We start from the raw sequence: 20772 nt of genomic DNA on the forward strand, positions 1-20772 counted from the left end.
GGGCATGCTGGAATTTGTAGTTTTGCAACAGCTGGAGGTCTGCAGTTTAGAGACCACTGCACAGTGATCTCTATACTGCCCTCTAGATCTTGCAAAACTACAACTCCTAGCATGCCCACATAGCTGTTTGCTGTCTGGGCATGCTGGGAGTTGTAGTTTTGCAACATCTGGAGGTCCACAGTTTGGAGATCACTGTTCAGTGGTCTCTAAATTGTAGCACTCCAGATGTTGCAAAACTACAAATTCCAGCATGCCCACACAGAAAACAGCTGTCTCGGCATGCTGGGAGTTGTAGTTGCGTACCTCCAGCTGTTGCATAACTACATCTCCCAGCATGCCCTTCTGTGATCAGACATGCTGGGAATTGTAGTTTTGCAACAGCTGGAGGCTCATTTTCCAACCAGTGTGCCTCCAGCTGTTTCAAAACTACAACTCCCAGCATGCACGGTCTGTCAGTACATGCTGGGAGTTGTAGTTTTGCAACAGCTGGAGGCTCATTGGTTGGAAAATACTGAGTTAGGTAACAGAACCTAACTGAAGGTTTTCCAACCAGTGTGCCTCCAGCTGTTGCAAAACTACAACTCCCAACATGTACTGACAGACCGTGCATGCTGGGAGTTGTAGTTTTGCAACAGCTGGAGGCTCACTGGTTGGAAAATACTGAGTTAGGTAACAGAACCTAACTGAAGGTTTGCCAACCAGTGTGCCTCCAGCTGTTGCAAAACTACAACTCCCAGCATGTACTGACAGACCGTGCATGCTGGGAGTTGTAGTTTTGAAACAGCTGGAGGTTTGCCCCCCCCCCACCCCCCCCCCCCCCCCCCCCGTATGAACGTACAGGGTACATTCAGACGGGCGGGTTTACAGCAAGCTTCCTGCTTCAAGTATGAGCTGCGGCAAATTTTTCGCCGCAGCGCAAACTCCTAGCGGGAAACTCACCGTAACCCGCCAGTGTGAATGTACCCTAAAAACACTACACTACACTAACACCTAATAAAGAGTAAAACACTACATAAACACCCCCTTACACTGTCTCCCCCAATAAAAAGGAAAAACGTATTGTACAGCAAAAAGTAAAATTTGGGGAAAAACCAGCATTTTAGTGGAAAAATATTTTTTTTTAATTTACACATACGACTTTAACAAAAAGTTGACAAACACCTGTGGGGTGTTAAGGCTCACTGTACCCCTTGTTACATTCCTTGAGGGGTGTCGTTTCCATAATAGTGTGCAATGTGTTTTTTTTTTTGCTGTTCTGGCACCATAGGGGCTTCCTAAATGGGACATGCCCCCCAAAAACCATTTCAGAAAATCTCACTCTCCTAAATCCCATTGTTGCTCCTTCGCTTCTGAGCCCTCTAGTGCACCCGCCGAACACTTGATATACACATATGAGGTATTTTCTTACTCGAGAGAAATTGGGTTACAAATTTTGAGGGGATTTTTTTCCTTTTACCCCTTGTAAAAATTCAAAAATTGGGTCTACAAAAACATGCCAGTGTAAAAAATGAAGATTTTGAATTTTCTCCTTCACTTTGCTGCTATTCCTGTGAAACACCTAAAGGGTTAAAATGCTGACTGAATGTCATTTTGAATACTTTGAGGGGTGCAGTTTTTATAATGGGGTCATTTATCGGGTATTTCTAACTAGAAGACCCTTCAAATCCACTTCAAACCTGAACTGGTCCCTGAAAAATTCCGATTTTGAAAATTTTGCGAAAAATTGGAAAATTGTTGCTGAAGTTTGAAGCCCTCTGGTGTCTTCCAAAAGTAAAAACTCATCAATTTTATGATGAAAACATAAAGTAGACATATTGTATATGTGAATCAATATATAATTTATTTGGAATATCCATATTCCTTATAAGCAGAGAGCTTAAAAGTTAGAAAAATGCTAAATTTTCTAAATTTTCATGAAATTTTTGAATTTTTCACCAAGAAAGGATGAAAGTATCGCCGAAAATTTACCACTAACATAAAGTAGAATATGTCACGAAAAAACAATCTCGGAATCAAATTTATAAGTAAAAGCATTCCAGAGTTATTAATGCTTAAAGTGACAGTGGTCAGATTTGCAAAAAATGCTCCCGTCCTTAGGGTCATAATGGGCTCCGTCCCCAAGGGGTTAAGGAGAGTGGTGAATATTGATTAGTGTGAAACTGCAAATGGGACCTAGGGGATGGCATCAGAGGTTTAGATAGTCTTCATACCCTCCCCTGATGCACTTTATAGTTAATTTGCATATTGTAAGATTGTTCTATATCTCGGTTATCTTGTTATAAATGTGCCCAGTCTGTTTTTATTTAAAAAAAATAAAAAAAATTAACCCCTTAAGGACGAAGCCCATTTTGACCTTAAAGGGGTATTCCAGGATTTATTTTTTTTTGACTATGCCACAGGGGCTGTAATTCATAATATATATAATAATAATAATAACAATATGTGTAGTTCATAATATAGTGTTTGTACTTGTCTCGGAAACCTTTTACTAAACTCCGGTGCTCCCCCAGTGTATCCGGTGTCATTGCTCCTGTCCCAGCTATGATCGACTGCCTGGTGTCTTGACCGGGGGTGGACAGGGAGAGTGAGCCCTAAGCTGACCCTAGAAAAACTCTCCCTGCCTACTTGCCCATACACCCTAAATGGTGGATCGACAACTTGGAGCCGGTTCCTCCATGTGATAAAGTGCAGTGAGCATAAAAACAAAAAATAATATACATAGTCGGTCAAAGGCCAGAAACAGAACAGGAAAACTACCAAACAACCAGATATACCAGACAGAATATAAACATACAAACAGGGCAGAATATAGTGTACTAACATACAGTTCAGAAACCAGAATCCAGGCCGCAGCAGTGTCCTTCCTAAGCTAGTGATTGACTGAGCAGCAATGTGATGTATTCAGCCCCAGTCTTCTTCCTGGTGTCAGGGCTCAATACATCACATTGACGCTCACTAGCCAATCACTAGCTGAGGCGGGACACCAGTGTTGCCAGCAATTCGCTAAGCTGTATTGTGTTGCATCAACCTACTAAACTAGGAGGACGATTGCATCAGGGACCGGAACAGTAATACCAGAGGCACCAGGAGTGCACAGAAAGTAAGTAAGGTTATTTTTTTTTATTATTATTATTATTTTATGGGCAACTTTAACAATGTAGAAAGAATGAATAAAGAGAGAAAAGTAGCAACTCTTAATGGTTAAAAATGTAAGATTAAGCAGAGAGCACCATGTATTGTCTTGAAGGAAGTTATTGGAAATGCATGTGTCATTTTGTTGCAAAAGATACGGCAAGCTTCTGTTGCACAAAGCAATAGAAAAGTAAAAAATTCTAATTCTAGCAAATGCCAGCATTTATCTCCAACAGTGGAAAGGCATATTGGAAAAAATGAGTCTATTACGTTCTGTTGGAAATGAATGCAGCAGGAAATCAAGTAAAGTATTAAGTAATCTTCCGGTTAAAGTTTATTAAATTGATACATTTCTCTACAAGTGATGTTTTTGTAAGTGCAGTTCTTGTTGCTAAGTAGCACTTCTAGGTTAGCCAAATACATCATGTAGTTAAGCCTGAATTACTTGGAGACCTTCTACATGCTTACCAAGAAGGGGGATGTAATAGTCTTAAGCCAAGGACTGATTCATATTGCAATGTTTCTTTTACATCACACTGGGCTATAGTCAAGGATAATGCATCATTACTGGACAGAGCCATATTACTTTGCTATGCACATATTATGTTGGTCAGGTATGTGTTACTTTATACATTTTGCACATTAAATCATGTGTGCCGTAAGCTAAAATATTTTACCAAGACCAATCTAGAAATCAAATGAACATTTTTTAATACTGTAACATAAAATGTGTATTATCTCCCACTGGGAACAGCCTGAGTGTTTTGAAATAGATCAATTAATTTATTATTGGTAACCTTGGAAATATCACGTTCCTTTACAATGGACATCTAACAGATCTAGAACTACAATGAACTTGAAAGCACAATTAGACACCTTTTGTAAGGACAAATTGGATAGACAATACTTTTTTGCAACCATGACTTCTCAAGAACAAGAAGTGGGGGCATTTAGGTGTCATCAAGCTTTCATTGCTAGAACATCATATACATGTCTTTATGGAATGAAAACTTGCTTAGGGGACCAGTGCAAGTGTAGACTATAATAATCTTTACAGAAGAACCATATTTCTCTATTTCTGTCTCATTTTGAGTATAGGAGGAGACATGTCAATAAAGATGGGTCGGGTGGGGGAAAAGCCCTGGAAAGCCAACTCCAGAACCTCATTAAGCATCACGACTCAGTTTTAGAGGGGTACTCTGCCCCTGGACATCTATCCTCTATGCGATCTCCAGGCAGCACTCCAGCGCTCTGAACATACTTGTTTAGAATGCTGGGTACGGGCGGCCGTGGTCGTGCCATAACTATTCAAAGGATAGGTTGTAAGATGTCCAGGGATGTGGCACCCCTTTAACCCCTTAAGGTTGGACCCATTTTTTACCTTAATGACCAGGCTCTTTTTTTTTTTTTTATTTGGCATGTGTCTCTTTAAATGATAATAGCTTTAGAATGCTTTTTCTGAGCGGAGATTGATTGTTTTTTCTGATTCTGAGATAGTTTTTTCGTGACATATTGTACTTTATATAAGTGGTGCATTTTTGTTCACACATGCAGCATTTTTTCTGAAAAACTCCAAAATATTGTGAAAAACTGGAACATTTCTGGCAGTTTTTAAAATAAGTTTTATATGGTGTTCACTGTGCAGTAAAAGTGATTTTATATTTATTCTGTGGGTCAGTACGATTATGGCGATACCGATTTTATATAGCTTTCAATGTTCTTTTTCCTTTTCTGAGCAAAATAATTTTTTTCCCTTTTTTGTGTTATCATATTTCGACAGCCGTTACTTTTTTATTTTTCATCCTACACCATTGAGTGAGGGCTTATTTTTTTGCGGGACAAGCCGTAATTTTTATTGGTATTAGTTTTGTGATACATGCTTCCTTTTGATGTTTTTTATTCCTCTATTCGTACTAAAATTGGCAAATTTTACGCTTTTTTGTTGTCGTTTTTTTTTTTTACAGCGTTCCCCATGTGGGATCATTTACATTATAGCTTCATAGTACACGTCATTATGATTGTGGCAATACCTAGTGTGTATATGATTTTTTTTTTTTTTATGATAATACAGGGCTTTTATTGGGAAAGGGACATTGTTTTTTTTTTTACACTTCATGCTTTTGTTGAAGAACCTTTTATTATTTTATTTTTCAGTTTTTACAGTTATACTATGCTGCAATACATTTGTACTGCAGCACAGTATAACTTGATGAGCTGCACACACTACAGTCTGTGCGATCCAGCCTGTGGCTGGATCTCACAGGCTTCCATAGCAGGAAGACTGGAGGCCATGAGCAACCAACAGTGGCCTGCGATCGTAATGCGGCAGAGCTGTTAGTGAAGAGGGGGAGCACCCTCCCCCTGTCAACACCATAGATGCCGTGATCAGGATTGATCACGGCATCTATGGCGTTAATGCTGCCGGGATCTGCACGATCGTGGCCCCGGCAGCTGTGGCAGGACCAGGACTGTGATTGACAGCCGGGTCCCGCAGCCGATCTCTAGAGCTGCGTTCGGATCAGCAGGACGTATGCATATGTCCCAACACACGGATGTGTCGAGTGCTGGGACGTATGCATACTTCCTGTAGCGGGAAGGGGTTAAACTAAATTTTCTCTGAAATGCCCCAGGATATTTCGAAGTAACAAGGTTCTTCATGCCTGCTAAGATTTCATGCTGCCCATGGTTAAGGCGACATCTCCTGACTCACTTAAGGGGTTTTCCACTTTCAGAAGGTAAAGTGTATTAATCATATAACAAAAAGTTTAATTAGTGTTCTTTGTAAATGAATTCCTAATTGTTTTCTAGATGATTCATAGTTTACAGCTAGGAAATCTGCCCTGGTCATTGGATGCATATGCAGGTGTACAGATAATTACAGATAGGGTGCCGTCATGTATGTCCTACAAAGTTCAGTTTCCCTCCAGCAGAGGAAAACTGTTGATTGAACTGAACGAATGAGTCAGTTCAGATTGAGGCCCCTTTCACCCTGCCGTTGTGACCCAACAGGCAGTGGACATCAGAAACGGAGGGGAGAATAGTAGAGAAGAATTAGTGCTTGCAAAGTCTTTCTCTCCCGCTAAAAAAACAACAGTGCCCGATGGACCCATATAGTCAATGGCATCCATCAGGACCCATTATTGCACGTTTTGCCCCATCCCGATAACGGACATTAAAGGCAAAAAGAAAAAAAGAGGGCCTAACTGCCGTTTTCAGATGGAGCACAACGGCAGTGTGAAAGTAGCCTTATCTGGTGCCTCATTTCAGCGTCCTCTGTCCAGCCTGAGGGCATTTTGTCATCAGTTGTGGCCAGTGATCCGTCAAAATACTGAGCTGGATTGCCAGACATACGTGACAGCACCCTTCCATACCTGTTACCAGAGATTATCCATGTAATGAACCTTATTCTTAAATATCACATAACCAGAGTTTCACCTTCTAAAGGTAAACAACAAAGGTTCTCATGAAATTACGAAAAGCAGAAATTTTTAGAACCATAAACAAACTATTTAATAAAGTTCTAAAACTGTTGTAGATACAAAAATACAATAGTTTTATTTATTTTTTTTTAAACCAAAAGTTTCAGGTTTTTTTTTCCAATGGCTACTTTGGACCAAACTGAGCCAATGACTTATGAAGTTTCTTTCTTTTATTATTATATCCATGCAGCTGTGTTGTCTATTGGTCCACAGTTACCGCTTTCATTTAACATCTCAAATGATCAAGGGCATTTGATGACAATAAATAGAAGGAAACCTGATCCTGCCTGGCCTACTTTTCACAGCTGTAAGTCCTTTTCATGGTTGTTTTCATACCACATTAAATATTTATCCTAAACATAGACGGTACGTCCTGAATATTTGCAAAACATAGGTTGTATAAGGTGGTTTTAGATTTGTAAACACAAGGTGACTATGGAACTCTCACTAGTAACAAACGTGTTGCACGTTCCGGAATGATACAAGATATTAGACTGGACATACACTTTCTTTTCTCAGTAATTTATTTTCTTTGTTTTCTCCTTCTGTATTTTCTTGGCTTGCTTATTTATCTCTGTATATGCATTTATCTAAGAATGAATGTGTCGAAGAGCTTTGCCCTTTTTCATTTTTATTGTGCATCTTTTCAACTCTGTACTGAAACCTCCAAAGATTTCCCAAACTGCCTGTATGTTTTCATTTTACAATACGCCTGAGCAGACACATGTTTCTAATCGCAGAGTCAGCTCTTAAGAACGCCTCCTTCTTCACTTCTGCAAATAATAACTATAAATAATACAAAAAGAAAGAGCAAAGAACTAAAGAAGAAAAGGTTTGGGGCATGTGGTGATTGTTTGTTAGTGTATTTGGTCAGATTGGAAGAAGGAGACATTTCCATGTCTAGCTTACATCATGTACTTGGAACTTAATGTCTATTTTTTTCTTACAAAGGTCATTTATGTAGATAGTTAATCATTAAAAGTAATTCTTGGTGTATTATGGTTTTCACTCATAAAACATATATGAAATGTATTCTTCTGTAAAAAAAAAAAAAAAATAATAATAAATTCTGGGCAGTCAGTTCTTTGGTTCTTTCCTTTCTGTAACCAGATGGTTTGTTCTTGATATAATCATAAATCTTCAGTACAATGTAGTATATTAATATGGCTATACATTATATACTCTAAATCTCAGGTTATTTCATGTCAGAATGATTAGTTAACCCCTAGAGGACACGGGACATACATGTACATCAATGTGCCCTGGTATTTATGCACAGCGACATACATATACCTTGTGAAGGGTATACTGTCTACAAAGTTAACACTGGAGTTGTGCTCGCTTCATAGACCGTGGGTATAGGCTGCTATCAGCAGTCGGGTATAAGGCTATAATGGCAAACATCAGCAGTTATGCTAATGTATGCTATTAAACCTTTAGATGCTGTCATCATAGCATCTAAAGGCTTAAGGGCAGGTTCTGGTGGAAGTGGGATGCTCATCGAACCCCCACAGTGAGATCCCCCGCAGATGAGTTAAAATGGTGGAGAAGGTCACTTACCCTCCTGCTGCAGGCCAGTTCATCACTCCAATGATTAAGCCTGGCACTGTCAGGAGTGCCAAGAGCGGAGCGCCAATCTCCCTGTACAAAGCTATGCTATAGCATAGCATTGTACATGGAATGCAATCCAATGATTGCATATAAGGCCATGTTCACATGGAAATCCATCAGGGAGATTCAGCTGCAGCAGAGTCCTGTTGAATTCAACGAGATTCTGCTGCACTGTGCCTACAGTGGAATTTCCGTGCCAAATGTTTCCAGCATGGAAATTCCACTTTCCATGAACATGTACATGTGTCTATGAGGCGGCGCATTCATGTGCGGTCCTAGTGCCAGCATATATTGCTGGTGTCCCACAGTGTCCAGAATGTTCACACGTAGATTCTCCGTGCGGACATTCTGTCGTGTGAACATAGCCTAACAATCCCCTATGGGGACTTAGCAAAGTGTAAAGTAAAAAAATAACAATGTTTTTAAATTTATAGAAATTATATAATTAATAAAAAATATTAATCACCCCTTTTACAAAAAAAATTATAAAATAAGTCAAAATAAATTTTTGGGTGAAATCGACAAAACTTTTAAAATAACATTTTGATAAAGCACTCTGAAAGCTTGTCTATTCAACTACAGCACTAAACAATATGCTTTATTATTTATTTAGTTATTTATTTATTTATTTCGTTATTTATTACTAAACCATGCTACATCTGCAAAAACACCAACTCTGATAAATACAGACAAATAAATTATGATTTTTACTCTTTGTGATTCATCTATTTTTAACGAACATATAAAGTGCTGAAGGCATTTTATTTTATAGTATTTACTGGCAAGATAATTGATATGTAATCTTCATCTGAGGGTTAGTCTGATAACAGCAAATACTGTAACACATTGTGTTTGTGTTGCAATATTCTAAGAGCCATAATGGTTTGATGTTTCCATGGACAGAACAAGCTGGATGCTTGGTATTCATGGGATGAACTGACATTTTCATTTGTACCATTTTAAGGTACAAATGGCTTCTTGATTACTTGGGAAATTAAAGGCGTTATCCAGCATATGGTGATTTTAGTACATACCTGGCAGACAGTAATGGACATGCTTAGGAAGGATCTGCCCTTGTCTTGGGCTAAATGACTATGTTGTGAGATTACACTGTGGCTAGCTTTCTGTGAACTTGTATTTCCTGTTTTACTTATGTTTTTTTTTACTACAAATCCCATAATTCCATTTTCCTCCCACTCACACGTCAGCCACCCCACTCATTGACGCAAAAGACCTGTGGTTTTCAAACAGGGTGCCTACAGCTGTTGCATTAGTTGCAGATTGATCCCTCCACCCATTGAAGCAGACAGGCTCCCTGTCATCAGCTGACTAGTGAGTCAACAGTCATTTTGTATGCTGGTAAAAATAAATAGTGAGGTGAAAATCACAGAAGAATTGTGAGAAACCCGTCACACACAGGTACAGACACTATATTATGAACTACACTAACTTTACAGCCCCTATAGCATAGTCAAAGAAAAAAAATCCTGGAATACCCCCTTTAAATAAAAAAAAGAAATATATTTTTTAATAGTATTCACTGTATAGTGTATTTGTGTTTAATTGTACATACCCGTCGTATGCAAAACGACTATTTCCATTATTTTAATTTAGAAATAATAGAGTGTTTGGATCAGCAATTTAATATTAAGCTATCAAACATCTGAAAGACACTATAATATTCTTTCAGATATTTGATCGCTCAAAATGTAATTGCTGATCCAAACACTCAATTATTTATATATGAAAATCATGGAAATTGTCAAAGGTGCCTAAACTAATATATATATATATATATATATATATATATATATATATATAGCAAAATGAAATGTTGCTATATATATATATAGCTTGAGAAAGGCTGCAAGTGGGCAGCCGAAGCGTCGCTATGCCATCAGGCTAATAAATACATCACTTTTTGCATCTTATCTTGGAGTGCTGCAGAACTTATTCATTTTGCTGTCTACTATTGACCCGTTACCTGGGACAACGGTCTGCTGGCACCAAATCACCACCTCTTTTTGTGGTTGTTTCACATCTTCCATATATATATATATATATCCTTCCTATTGCAATGTACTATGCCTTCCATGTCTATCTGGGTCTAATAAGTGTACAACGATAAGGGACCTGTGTGCCCTTATTTGACCCTGGCTGTAATGACAGCCCATGCATACTCAATGATCACATTGTTTGGGAACTGACAGGCAAAGGCTGCATTTACACCACGTTTGTTGAATATGGGGACCGGATCCGGCTGGGAGATGGGAAAACCGGGTTCTCTCGTACCCCAGCCGAACATAGCCCCATCTCATTCATTTGAATGAACCTACTGGAGACAAAAAGTTACTCCAGTCGGCTCAATCTTGCCCCATATCCAGTTTTGTGACTGGACTTAAAACCATAGTATATCTGACCATTGTACTATCTGACCAAATATCCAAATGGAGACAGCTCACCTCAAGCCTGATTTCACCCGTGCTCAGATCTGCCGGTTCTGCCCCCGGCTGCACAATCAAGGAACAAAGAAGAAGTATCCAGCATCCAGGTGAATTCCAAGGGTATCCTTTATTTGGAGATTTGCAGATACACGTACAACACTCTGTGTTGTTATATCTGCAAATCTGCAAATCTCCAAAAAAAAGTATACCCTTGGCATTCACCTGGATGCTGGATACTTCTTCTTTGTTCCTTGATTGTACTATCTGACTCCAGTCGGCTCATTCTAATGAATGAGATGGGGTCTGGGTCCGGGTAAGGATGGGATACGGGAGTGCCCTGTTTTCACATCTCCCAGCCAGATCCGGTCCCTGTATTCGACAAATGTGGTGCGAATGCACCCTAACAGAGGGAACCCATGCATTTTGTTTAACCACTTACATACTGTGGTTGCTACTGACTATGGCATCACAGAGGTTAAACTACTGAGACCAGAATTATCTCCAATCCTGGCAGTCAGAGCAGGAGTCTAGCTATTATAGAGAAACATGGGTATAGTGGGGTATGCACCACATAGCATAATGAAGCCTTCATTTGGGACAAGTGACATTTGCAACCTTTTTATTTTTAAAGTTGGGTCATAAGCATCAACAATTTGTTGACTTAAAAAAAGAAACTCTCCGTGCAGCTAATGTAACCAATGTAAGCATTACTGTATAATATAGTGATGTGGCAGAAATCCACTTGTCAGGACCATGGACAGAGTATAGAACATACACAGCAGCTTTCCTTCTCTGCAAAGAATTTACAGCACAGCTATTTATCACCCACTGTTATATGCAGAGTCAACTGTGTTTAATGGAAGTCTAATTTATGTTTACAACTTGAAGGACATGACACTTAACAAGACAGCAATGAACTACAGGGAGACTTCAGTCTTGATGTCACATAGTAAAACCCCAAATACAAGCAATAAGAGCATAAACAAAGTCATGCATGAAATGTATGCTAACCTAGGATCAGTGTTTCCTATAGTGCCCAATTACATTCCAGCTTACAGGTGTGACAGTTGTAGCAGGGACCTGCTTGGTTTCTATAGGCAACCCTAGTATGGGGATTTTGCCAACAGTTTCATTCATTTTGCCCTTTGCCATAAAGCAGCGTTTTCCAAACAGTGTGTCTACAGCTGTTGCAAAACTACAACTCCCAGCATGCCCGAACAGCCGACTGGCATGGCTGATACACCTATAATATAGACCTATTTGTCTCTATAGTAAGACTGCAACATCTGTCCATTACTGTTCAGGGACATTTATTTTAGATTAGCATGTACAGCAGAATCTCCCAATAGCGGACGCTTACGGGGAATAAAAAAGATGTTCCTTATTGGTAAAAAAAAAATGCTAAAAAATCTTTCTAAATGACCGAATACGGTCCTGTACTCACTATAGAGTGTAATTACCTGTAAAACATGATAAAAAGCAATATTATAGTAGAATCTTCCAGTGACGTTTAATCACCTCTTATCAACCCCCCCCCCCCCCGTATAATTTCATCCCCCCTTTTTACCCTGTTCCACCTTATTTCTCCTGTACCTTGTGCCAAATTAACTTGTTTCCCCATGAATGATGTGGCTGGCAAACATAGAGAAACAGGAAACCACTGTCTAAACAGCGGCCTTCTGCTTCTGCAGGGGGTGCAGCGGGGTCCTGGGCCCCCTGGTAGCCTGGGCCTCTTATTGGTATATTGGCTGTACCCCCCTGATGGCAGCCCTGTGTGCAAGGTAGGGCCGGCACATAAGCCTGGTTGTCCCCTAATGGGAGTGTATTGTCCCCTATTGTCTCCTATTGGGAGTGTTTTGTTCCCTATTGGGAGTGCCCGCATCTGCTATTGGGAGTGTCCCCTATTTGGAGGGTGCACACACATCATGGGACTCTGCCGGGGAATTAAAAACTGTCCACTATTGGGAAGTGTCCCATTTTGGGAGGTGTCCGCTAAGGGTGATTCTACTGTAGTTTGTGGCGGATGGACAAGAGTGTGATTTAAGAGTGATAACTTGATAGTAATAGACTATAATAAAGCCTTTCTCCTGAATTAAAGGGGTACTCCACTGCCCCAGTGTTCGAAACATTTTGTTCCGAAAGCTTGGAGCAGGTGGCGGGGTCGTGACATCACGGCCACACCCCTTGTGACGTCATGTCACCCCCCCAATGCAGGTCTATGGGAGGGGGCGTGACGGTCACCACACTCCCTCTCAAAGACTTTCATTGAGGGGGTGAAATGACATCACGAGGGGCATGACAGTGACATCTCGACCCCACCGTCCTCACCCAGCATTCTAAATGAACGTCAGGTGCTGCACAGAGATCCAGCTGGGACCCCTGCAATCACACATCTTACACATCCTTTGGATAGGGGATAAGATATCTAGGGGCAGAGTACCCCTTTAAGTTGTAGCAAAAGCCGAGTAAGGGAGTAAAGCATGCAGCCATGTGCTTCTCCCAGCTATATCTAGGGTTTCTGGGGGTCTCAGCACTAAGACCCAGACTGATCAAAATTTTTGACACATTTTTAGACATGACAGTCAGGGCTGGTGCAAGGATTTTTGCCACCCTAGGCAAAAGCTAATTTTGCCACCCCCTTGACTCCACCCATTGCCCCCCCCCCCTTTGATACACCCCACCTTACTACTGGCGTAATGCAAAACAAAAACCTCCAAGGAACGTGGAGTTCAGGCGCTGAAGGACCAGACAGGGTAGAAGCGGTAAAACATTTATTCCCAGTGTGCAACGTGTTTGAAAACGCGTTGCACACTGGGAATAAATGTTTTACGGCTTCTACCCTGTCTGCTCCTTCAGCGCCTGAACTCCACGTTCCTTGGAGGTTTTTGTTTTGCATTGCTACACTGGTGGAACGGCAGCAGTGGACCACTGTCACATACTCTCACCCAAGTTGTGCTGGCCCATGCACAACTTGTTTTGGTAAGCGCTATTTTCCACCTAGTGTCTTACATTGATTTGGTGATATTACACCATGGAGCGCTCCTTCTTCGTCTTTTACTACTGGGGTGGCACACTGCAACAAACCTCCTCCTCATGTACTTAGCTTACTAATGGGGTGACACACTGTAACAAACCTCCTCCTCATCCTGCTGGCTGAGCAAGTGGTTTAAATGCTGGTTGTCTAACTTTCTTGCAGCAGGCAGAGCTTCGCCCCCCCATCAAGAGGGTGTTCTAGGCGGCTGCCTATTTTGCCTTTAGGCCGAGCCGGCCCTGATGAGAGTAAGCAAAGCTCTTTTCTATAAGGCTATGTTCACACGGTGGAAAATTTGCCCAATATTCTCCCAGAAAATACAGGCGGACATTCTGCACATTTGCATGTTCCACCGGCACTAGGCCCTCTAGGAAATGTCTCAATAGATGGCAATGCAATTCTGAGCAGAATCCGCAGAAATTGGAATTTCCACGGGAGATGTTTCTTCCGTGGAAGTTCTGTTGTGTGCATAATGCAGCAGAATCCCATTGAAATGAAAATTCTGTTTGGAAGTTCTCCTGTGTGAACATTTTTCCACCTTCAAGCCTCGCAGTTGGTTTCTCCCAAAGAAGGAAACAATCTCACCAGATTTTGACCTCTCTCAGCTAAAATGAAAGTAATACTGAGGGAAATCATCAGATTTGCTAATGAAATGTATTTTTAGAAAGTGTTAAACCTTTTATCTACTCTCACTTTTTGGGATTTTTTTCCAGAGCCCATACGTCCCTTAAAAAAACAAAACAAAAAAAACTGTAAAGCAAAGCCAAAGCCTTTAAAAAAAAAATGAACCTGGAGATAAGACCCGGGAAGGAGCTTTTCTCAGCCCAAATCTGAATTTAGAATCAATTACTAGGCAATCAACATAAGACAGGTGAGCATCTCTTCTTAGCCCTGGAGATTACAGAGGAACAGTTCCTGACATGGACAGAGGTGGAGCCCTGTGGTCAGTATACAGCAGCTGATAAGTACTGGAAGGATTAAGATTTTTGAATAGAAGTAATCTACAAACCTGGTTAACTTTCTGGCACCGGTTCATTTAAAAAAAAAATGTTTTCCACCGGAGAACTCCTTTACAGCACCTTGTGATTAGGTGGGGACATCAAATGAAATGACAAAGGGAATTCCCCCCCCCCCCCCCTATAACTTTTGCATATTTAGGTGCTGTAGTCACTTTTGTGAGGTCAGGATTTGAGTTACATCCTATATCCTATTATCACCTACAAAAACACTTTATGTGTCACTGCTTAAGTTTTGTTACATTAAATTATCCTGTATACAAAAGCATGGTCAGTTACACTCTCGTATACAGCAAAAAAGAAATAGATTCTGCTGTATGGCATATAAAAGAATACGTTTTTAGCATCCATTTATGTATATATTTTTACCTTTTCCAAGAGTATAAAACATGTACATAAAACTATAAACAACACATGCAGTGTAAATCAGGCCTCATCCCTGTATACCACTACTAGCAAAAAGAGCAAAATAAACAGAAAAATATTTCTATAACATACAGACAATGCAAAAAGTGCATGTAATACTACTTATTATTCATGAAGGAAAATCGGGATACTTATTTATATTACCTGAAAAAATATTATTTATTTACTGGGGAATCTTTTACACATTATAGACGGGGAAGTCTACAAATCCACTACAATGGAGTACAGGCTGTTATGTCACTGAAGAAGGAAGCATGGAATACAGTTCTTACAACATACCTGGGTATTGGCGGGTATTGAGTAAGACAACAAAGCAGCTATGTAGGAAGACAGTTGCTTTGAGGCCATTTTGTTTTCATTGTCACCATCCTTATAAGGTGGGACATTTCATTGCTGCCCTATATACTTTTGCGTGTGATCACCTTCGTGTTTACTTTGTGTTATTGATAATTACTATACAATCTGTTACTGTCTTCTTCACCTTATCTGCTAACAGATGTTCTCTGCTCTTTTTGTCTTACTTTTGGGAAGATTCTGAGCCTTTCCTACTATAGAACTGCATTCACCAACCTGGAACTTGTGAGATACATGTAAGCATTGTAGCAGATGTTAATTGGTGTCAGGGGACAATTGTTTAACCCCATGCTGGGAGGGAAAAATGAACTTAGATGGGGATGCTCTGTGTGAAAGAGAATATTGTTCAGTTGCACACTCTTACAGGATTGTTACAACACCATACAAAATGTTTCCACTAAAAGAAAGTATTTTTCCAGTGAAAACTATTTTTTTTTTGGAACAGATGGGCAAAACAAGAAAAATTACCACAACAGTCAATATATTAGCCTTTACTGGTAGTTAACAATACACATTTTTGGTTTTTGTTTTGTGTTTTAATTCAACATTTGTAAGCTGCGAGTACCCGGCATTGCCCAGTCTTTGTACCTAAACTTTGTGGGAGGGGAAAAGCAGCACAGTCATTTCTTGCCTTTCATTTTTTTGATGGCACTTAGCCTATAGCATTATGTTTTGTTAAAGAGTACCTCTCATGATCTTGTTTAATTTTATAATCCTCCCAGTTCACTGCCCCATCATCACAGACCAGGAGAATCTAAAAAAGGGCTTTATCCGTAAATCCTCCTCTCCTGCCGGAGCCGGATTTTTCTTTGTGTCCAAAAAAGATGGCTCCCTACGTCCTTGCATTGACTACCGCGGTCTTAATAAAATCACGGTTAAGAACCGCTACCCCTTACCCCTCATCTCTGAACTCTTTGATCGCCTCCAAGGTGCCCACATCTTTACTAAATTGGACTTAAGAGGCGCCTATAACCTCATCCGCATCAGAGAGGGGGATGAGTGGAAAACGGCATTTAACACCAGAGATGGACACTTTGAGTATCTGGTCATGCCCTTTGGCCTGTGCAACGCCCCTGCCGTCTTCCAAGACTTTGTCAATGAAATTTTTCATGATCTGTTATACTCCTGTGTTGTTGTATATCTGGACGATATCCTAATTTTTTCTGCCAATCTAGAAGAACACCGCCAGCATGTCCGTATGGTTCTTCAGAGACTTCGTGACAATCAACTCTATGCCAAAATTGAGAAATGTCTGTTTGAATGCCAATCTCTTCCTTTTCTAGGATATTTGGTCTCTGGCCAGGGACTACAGATGGATCCAGACAAACTCTCTGCCGTCTTAGATTGGCCACGCCCCTCCGGACTCCGTGCTATCCAACGTTTTTTGGGGTTCGCCAATTATTACAGGCAATTTATTCCACATTTTTCTACCATTGTGGCTCCTATCGTGGCTTTAACCAAAAAAAATGCTGATCCCAAGTCCTGGCCTCCTCAAGCAGAAGACGCCTTTAAACGACTCAAGTCTGCCTTTTCTTCGGCTCCCGTCCTCTCCAGACCTGACCCTTCCAAACCCTTCCTATTGGAGGTTGATGCCTCCTCAGTGGGAGCTGGAGCTGTTCTTCTACAAAAAAATTCTTCCGGGCATGCTGTCACTTGTGGTTTTTTCTCTAGGACCTTCTCTCCAGCGGAGAGGAACTACTCCATCGGGGATCGAGAGCTTCTAGCCATTAAATTAGCACTTGAGGAATGGAGGCATCTGCTGGAGGGATCAAGTTTTCCTGTTATTATCTACACCGACCACAAGAACCTCTCCTACCTCCAGTCTGCCCAACGGCTGAATCCTCGCCAGGCCCGGTGGTCTCTGTTCTTTGCCCGATTTAATTTTGAGATTCACTTTCGTCCTGCCGATAAGAACATTAGGGCCGATGCTCTCTCTCGTTCCTCGGATGCCTCAGAAGTTGAACTCTCTCCGCAACACATCATTCCACCTGACTGCCTGATCTCCACTTCTCCTGCCTCCATCAGGCAGACTCCTCCAGGAAAGACCTTTGTTTCTCCACGCCAACGCCTCGGAATCCTCAAATGGGGTCACTCCTCCCATCTCGCAGGTCATGCGGGCATCAAGAAATCTGTGCAACTCATCTCCCGCTTCTATTGGTGGCCGACTCTGGAGACGGATGTTGTGGACTTTGTGCGAGCCTGCACTATCTGTGCCCGGGATAAGACTCCTCGCCAGAAGCCCGCTGGTTTTCTTCATCCTCTGCCTGTCCCCGAACAGCCTTGGTCTCTGATTGGTATGGATTTTATTACTGATTTACCCCCTTCCCGTGGCAACACTGTTATTTGGGTGGTCGTTGATCGATTCTCCAAAATGGCACATTTCATCCCTCTTCCTGGTCTTCCTTCTGCGCCTCAGTTGGCTAAACAATTTTTTGTACACATTTTTCGTCTTCACGGGTTGCCTACGCAGATTGTCTCGGATAGAGGCGTCCAATTCGTGTCTAAATTCTGGAGGGCTCTCTGTAAACAACTCAAGATTAAATTAAATTTTTCTTCTGCATATCATCCCCAGTCCAATGGACAAGTAGAAAGAATTAACCAGATCTTGGGTGATTATTTGCGACATTTTGTCTCCTCCCGCCAGGATGACTGGGCAGATCTCCTCCCATGGGCCGAATTCTCGTATAACTTCAGGGTCTCTGAATCTTCCTCCAAATCCCCATTTTTCGTGGTGTACGGCCGTCACCCTCTTCCCCCCCTCCCTACTCCCTTGCCCTCTGGTCTGCCCGCTGTGGATGAAATTTCTCGTGACCTTTCCATCATATGGAGAGAGACCCAAAATTCTCTCTTACAGGCTTCATCACGCATGAAGAAGTTCGCGGATAAGAAAAGAAGAGCTCCTCCCATTTTTTCCCCTGGAGACAAGGTATGGCTCTCCGCTAAATATGTCCGCTTCCGTGTCCCTAGCTACAAGTTGGGACCACGCTATCTTGGTCCTTTCAAAATTTTGTGTCAAATTAATCCTGTCTCTTATAAACTTCTTCTTCCTCCTTCTCTTCGTATCCCTAATGCCTTTCACGTCTCTCTTCTCAAACCACTCATCCTCAACCGTTTTTCTCCCAAATCTGTTCCTCCCACTCCTGTTTCCGGCTCCTCGGACATCTTCTCTGTCAAAGAAATCTTAGCTTCCAAAAAGGTCAGAGGGAAAACTTTTTTTTTAGTGGACTGGGAGGGTTGTGGTCCTGAAGAGAGATCCTGGGAACCTGAGGACAACATCCTAGACAAAAGTCTGCTCCTCAGGTTCTCAGGCTCTAAGAAGAGGGGGAGACCCAAGGGGGGGGGTACTGTTACGCCGAGCGCTCCGGGTCCCCGCTCCTCCCCGGAGCGCTCGCTTCACTCTCCCCGCTGCAGCGCTCCGGTCACATCCTCTGACCCGGGGCGCTGCGATTCCGCTGCCAGCCGGGATGCGATTCGCGATGCGGGTAGCGCCCGCTCGCGATGCGCACCCCGGCTCCCGTACCTGACTCGCTCTCCGTCTGTCCTGTCCCGGCGCGCGCGGCCCCGCTCCCTAGGGCGCGCGCGCGCCGGGTCTCTGCGATTTAAAGGGCCACTGCGCCGCTGATTGGCGCAGTGGTTCCAATTAGTGTGTTCACCTGTGCACTTCCCTATATCACCTCACTTCCCCTGCACTCCCTTGCCGGATCTTGTTGCCATTGTGCCAGTGAAAGCGTTCCTTGTGTGTTCCTAGCCTGTGTTCCAGACCTTCTGCCGTTGCCCCTGACTACGATCCTTGCTGCCTGCCCCGACCTTCTGCTACGTCCGACCTTGCTTCTGCCTACTCCCTTGTACCGCGCCTATCTTCAGCAGCCAGAGAGGTGAGCCGTTGCTAGTGGATACGACCTGGTCACTACCGCCGCAGCAAGACCATCCCGCTTTGCGGCGGGCTCTGGTGAAAACCAGTAGTGGCTTAGAACCGGTCCACTAGCACGGTCCACGCCAATCCCTCTCTGGCACAGAGGATCCACTACCTGCCAGCCGGCATCGTGACAGTAATATGTGTTCTGTTAATTTATATTGTGTTGCACTGTACCTTTAAGGAATGATATCTGTGAGGAGGTATGATGCAGAGTACCCATGTGACCCTGATTGCCCAATGGGAGGCCCCCCTAGCTAGGCCATATATAGTGTAGGGGGGAGAAGCTATTCAGTTCAGTTTCAGTTTAGTGTGTCTGCAAAGCTCAATGTGAGCTGCAGTGGGGAGCAGAGACAACAGGAGTGTGAGGTGATCTAAGGGAAACCTGAAATAAATCTTCAATCAAGCAATCATTCTGCAAGTGTTCCCCACCTAGAAGGATTATGAAATTCCTAATTGCAAGCATAATACCTGGTGAGTCAATGGCCACACAGAGATAATTCATACCCTGGCGGTGTAGCATAATTGGACAGCGTGGGAGACCTCAGGATTAAGTCTAAAGTCCAAAGCACAATACTACAAATCACAGCATATCTACAGGGCTCCCAAGGGTTACACTGCATCTCCTCTACTCTAATCTGCGTTGTGAGGATTGTAACATATACTCCTGCCTCAGTAAAGACAGTTATCCGTAACTTGGCATCGGTGTATTTCTTATCCCAAGCCTGGCCCAGGAGAAGCTGTCCTATCCTCGGACCATGAGGGTTAATGGTGCCCTGGCGTTACGATCATACCCATACACCCTGCACACAGTACCCCCAAATTGGACATCCAAACCTCTCCCTATACACCGAAGCATTTGGCTAGCATTTTCTGCTGCTCTATTACACTGTCTGCCTACCTTTAAGCCTTCTGAAATAATGAAACCTAAATCTTTTTCCTCAGATATTGAGGTTAGGACTGTATGAAATATTCTATATTCTGCCATTGTGTTTTTACACCCCAGGTGCATTATCTTGCACTTATCCATATTAAATTTTAGTTACCATTCCTCTAGTTTACCTAAAAATTTTTACACCTGTAGCAATTGAAAAAAAAAACTTTTTTTTTAGATCATATCAATAGAAGCGCCCCCTGCTGTTCCATATTCTGCTGATTTCCTTGTCTACTTTGTGCATTGATACCTGTGTAGAAATTTGTATATCGTATACTGTATGAACTTCCACAAGCCTGTGTGGTGACCTAGTACAGAATATAGCACACTGCCCATCCTGTGTGGCAGATGTTGCCTTCAGTGTCTGTCTTGGGCCCACACTACTCAGGACTCAATATAATGCAATGTTATGCTGTGGTTAATGTTCTAGCA

Source organism: Hyla sarda, chromosome 1, assembly GCF_029499605.1.
Source record: "Hyla sarda isolate aHylSar1 chromosome 1, aHylSar1.hap1, whole genome shotgun sequence".
Lineage (NCBI taxonomy): Eukaryota > Metazoa > Chordata > Amphibia > Anura > Hylidae > Hyla > Hyla sarda.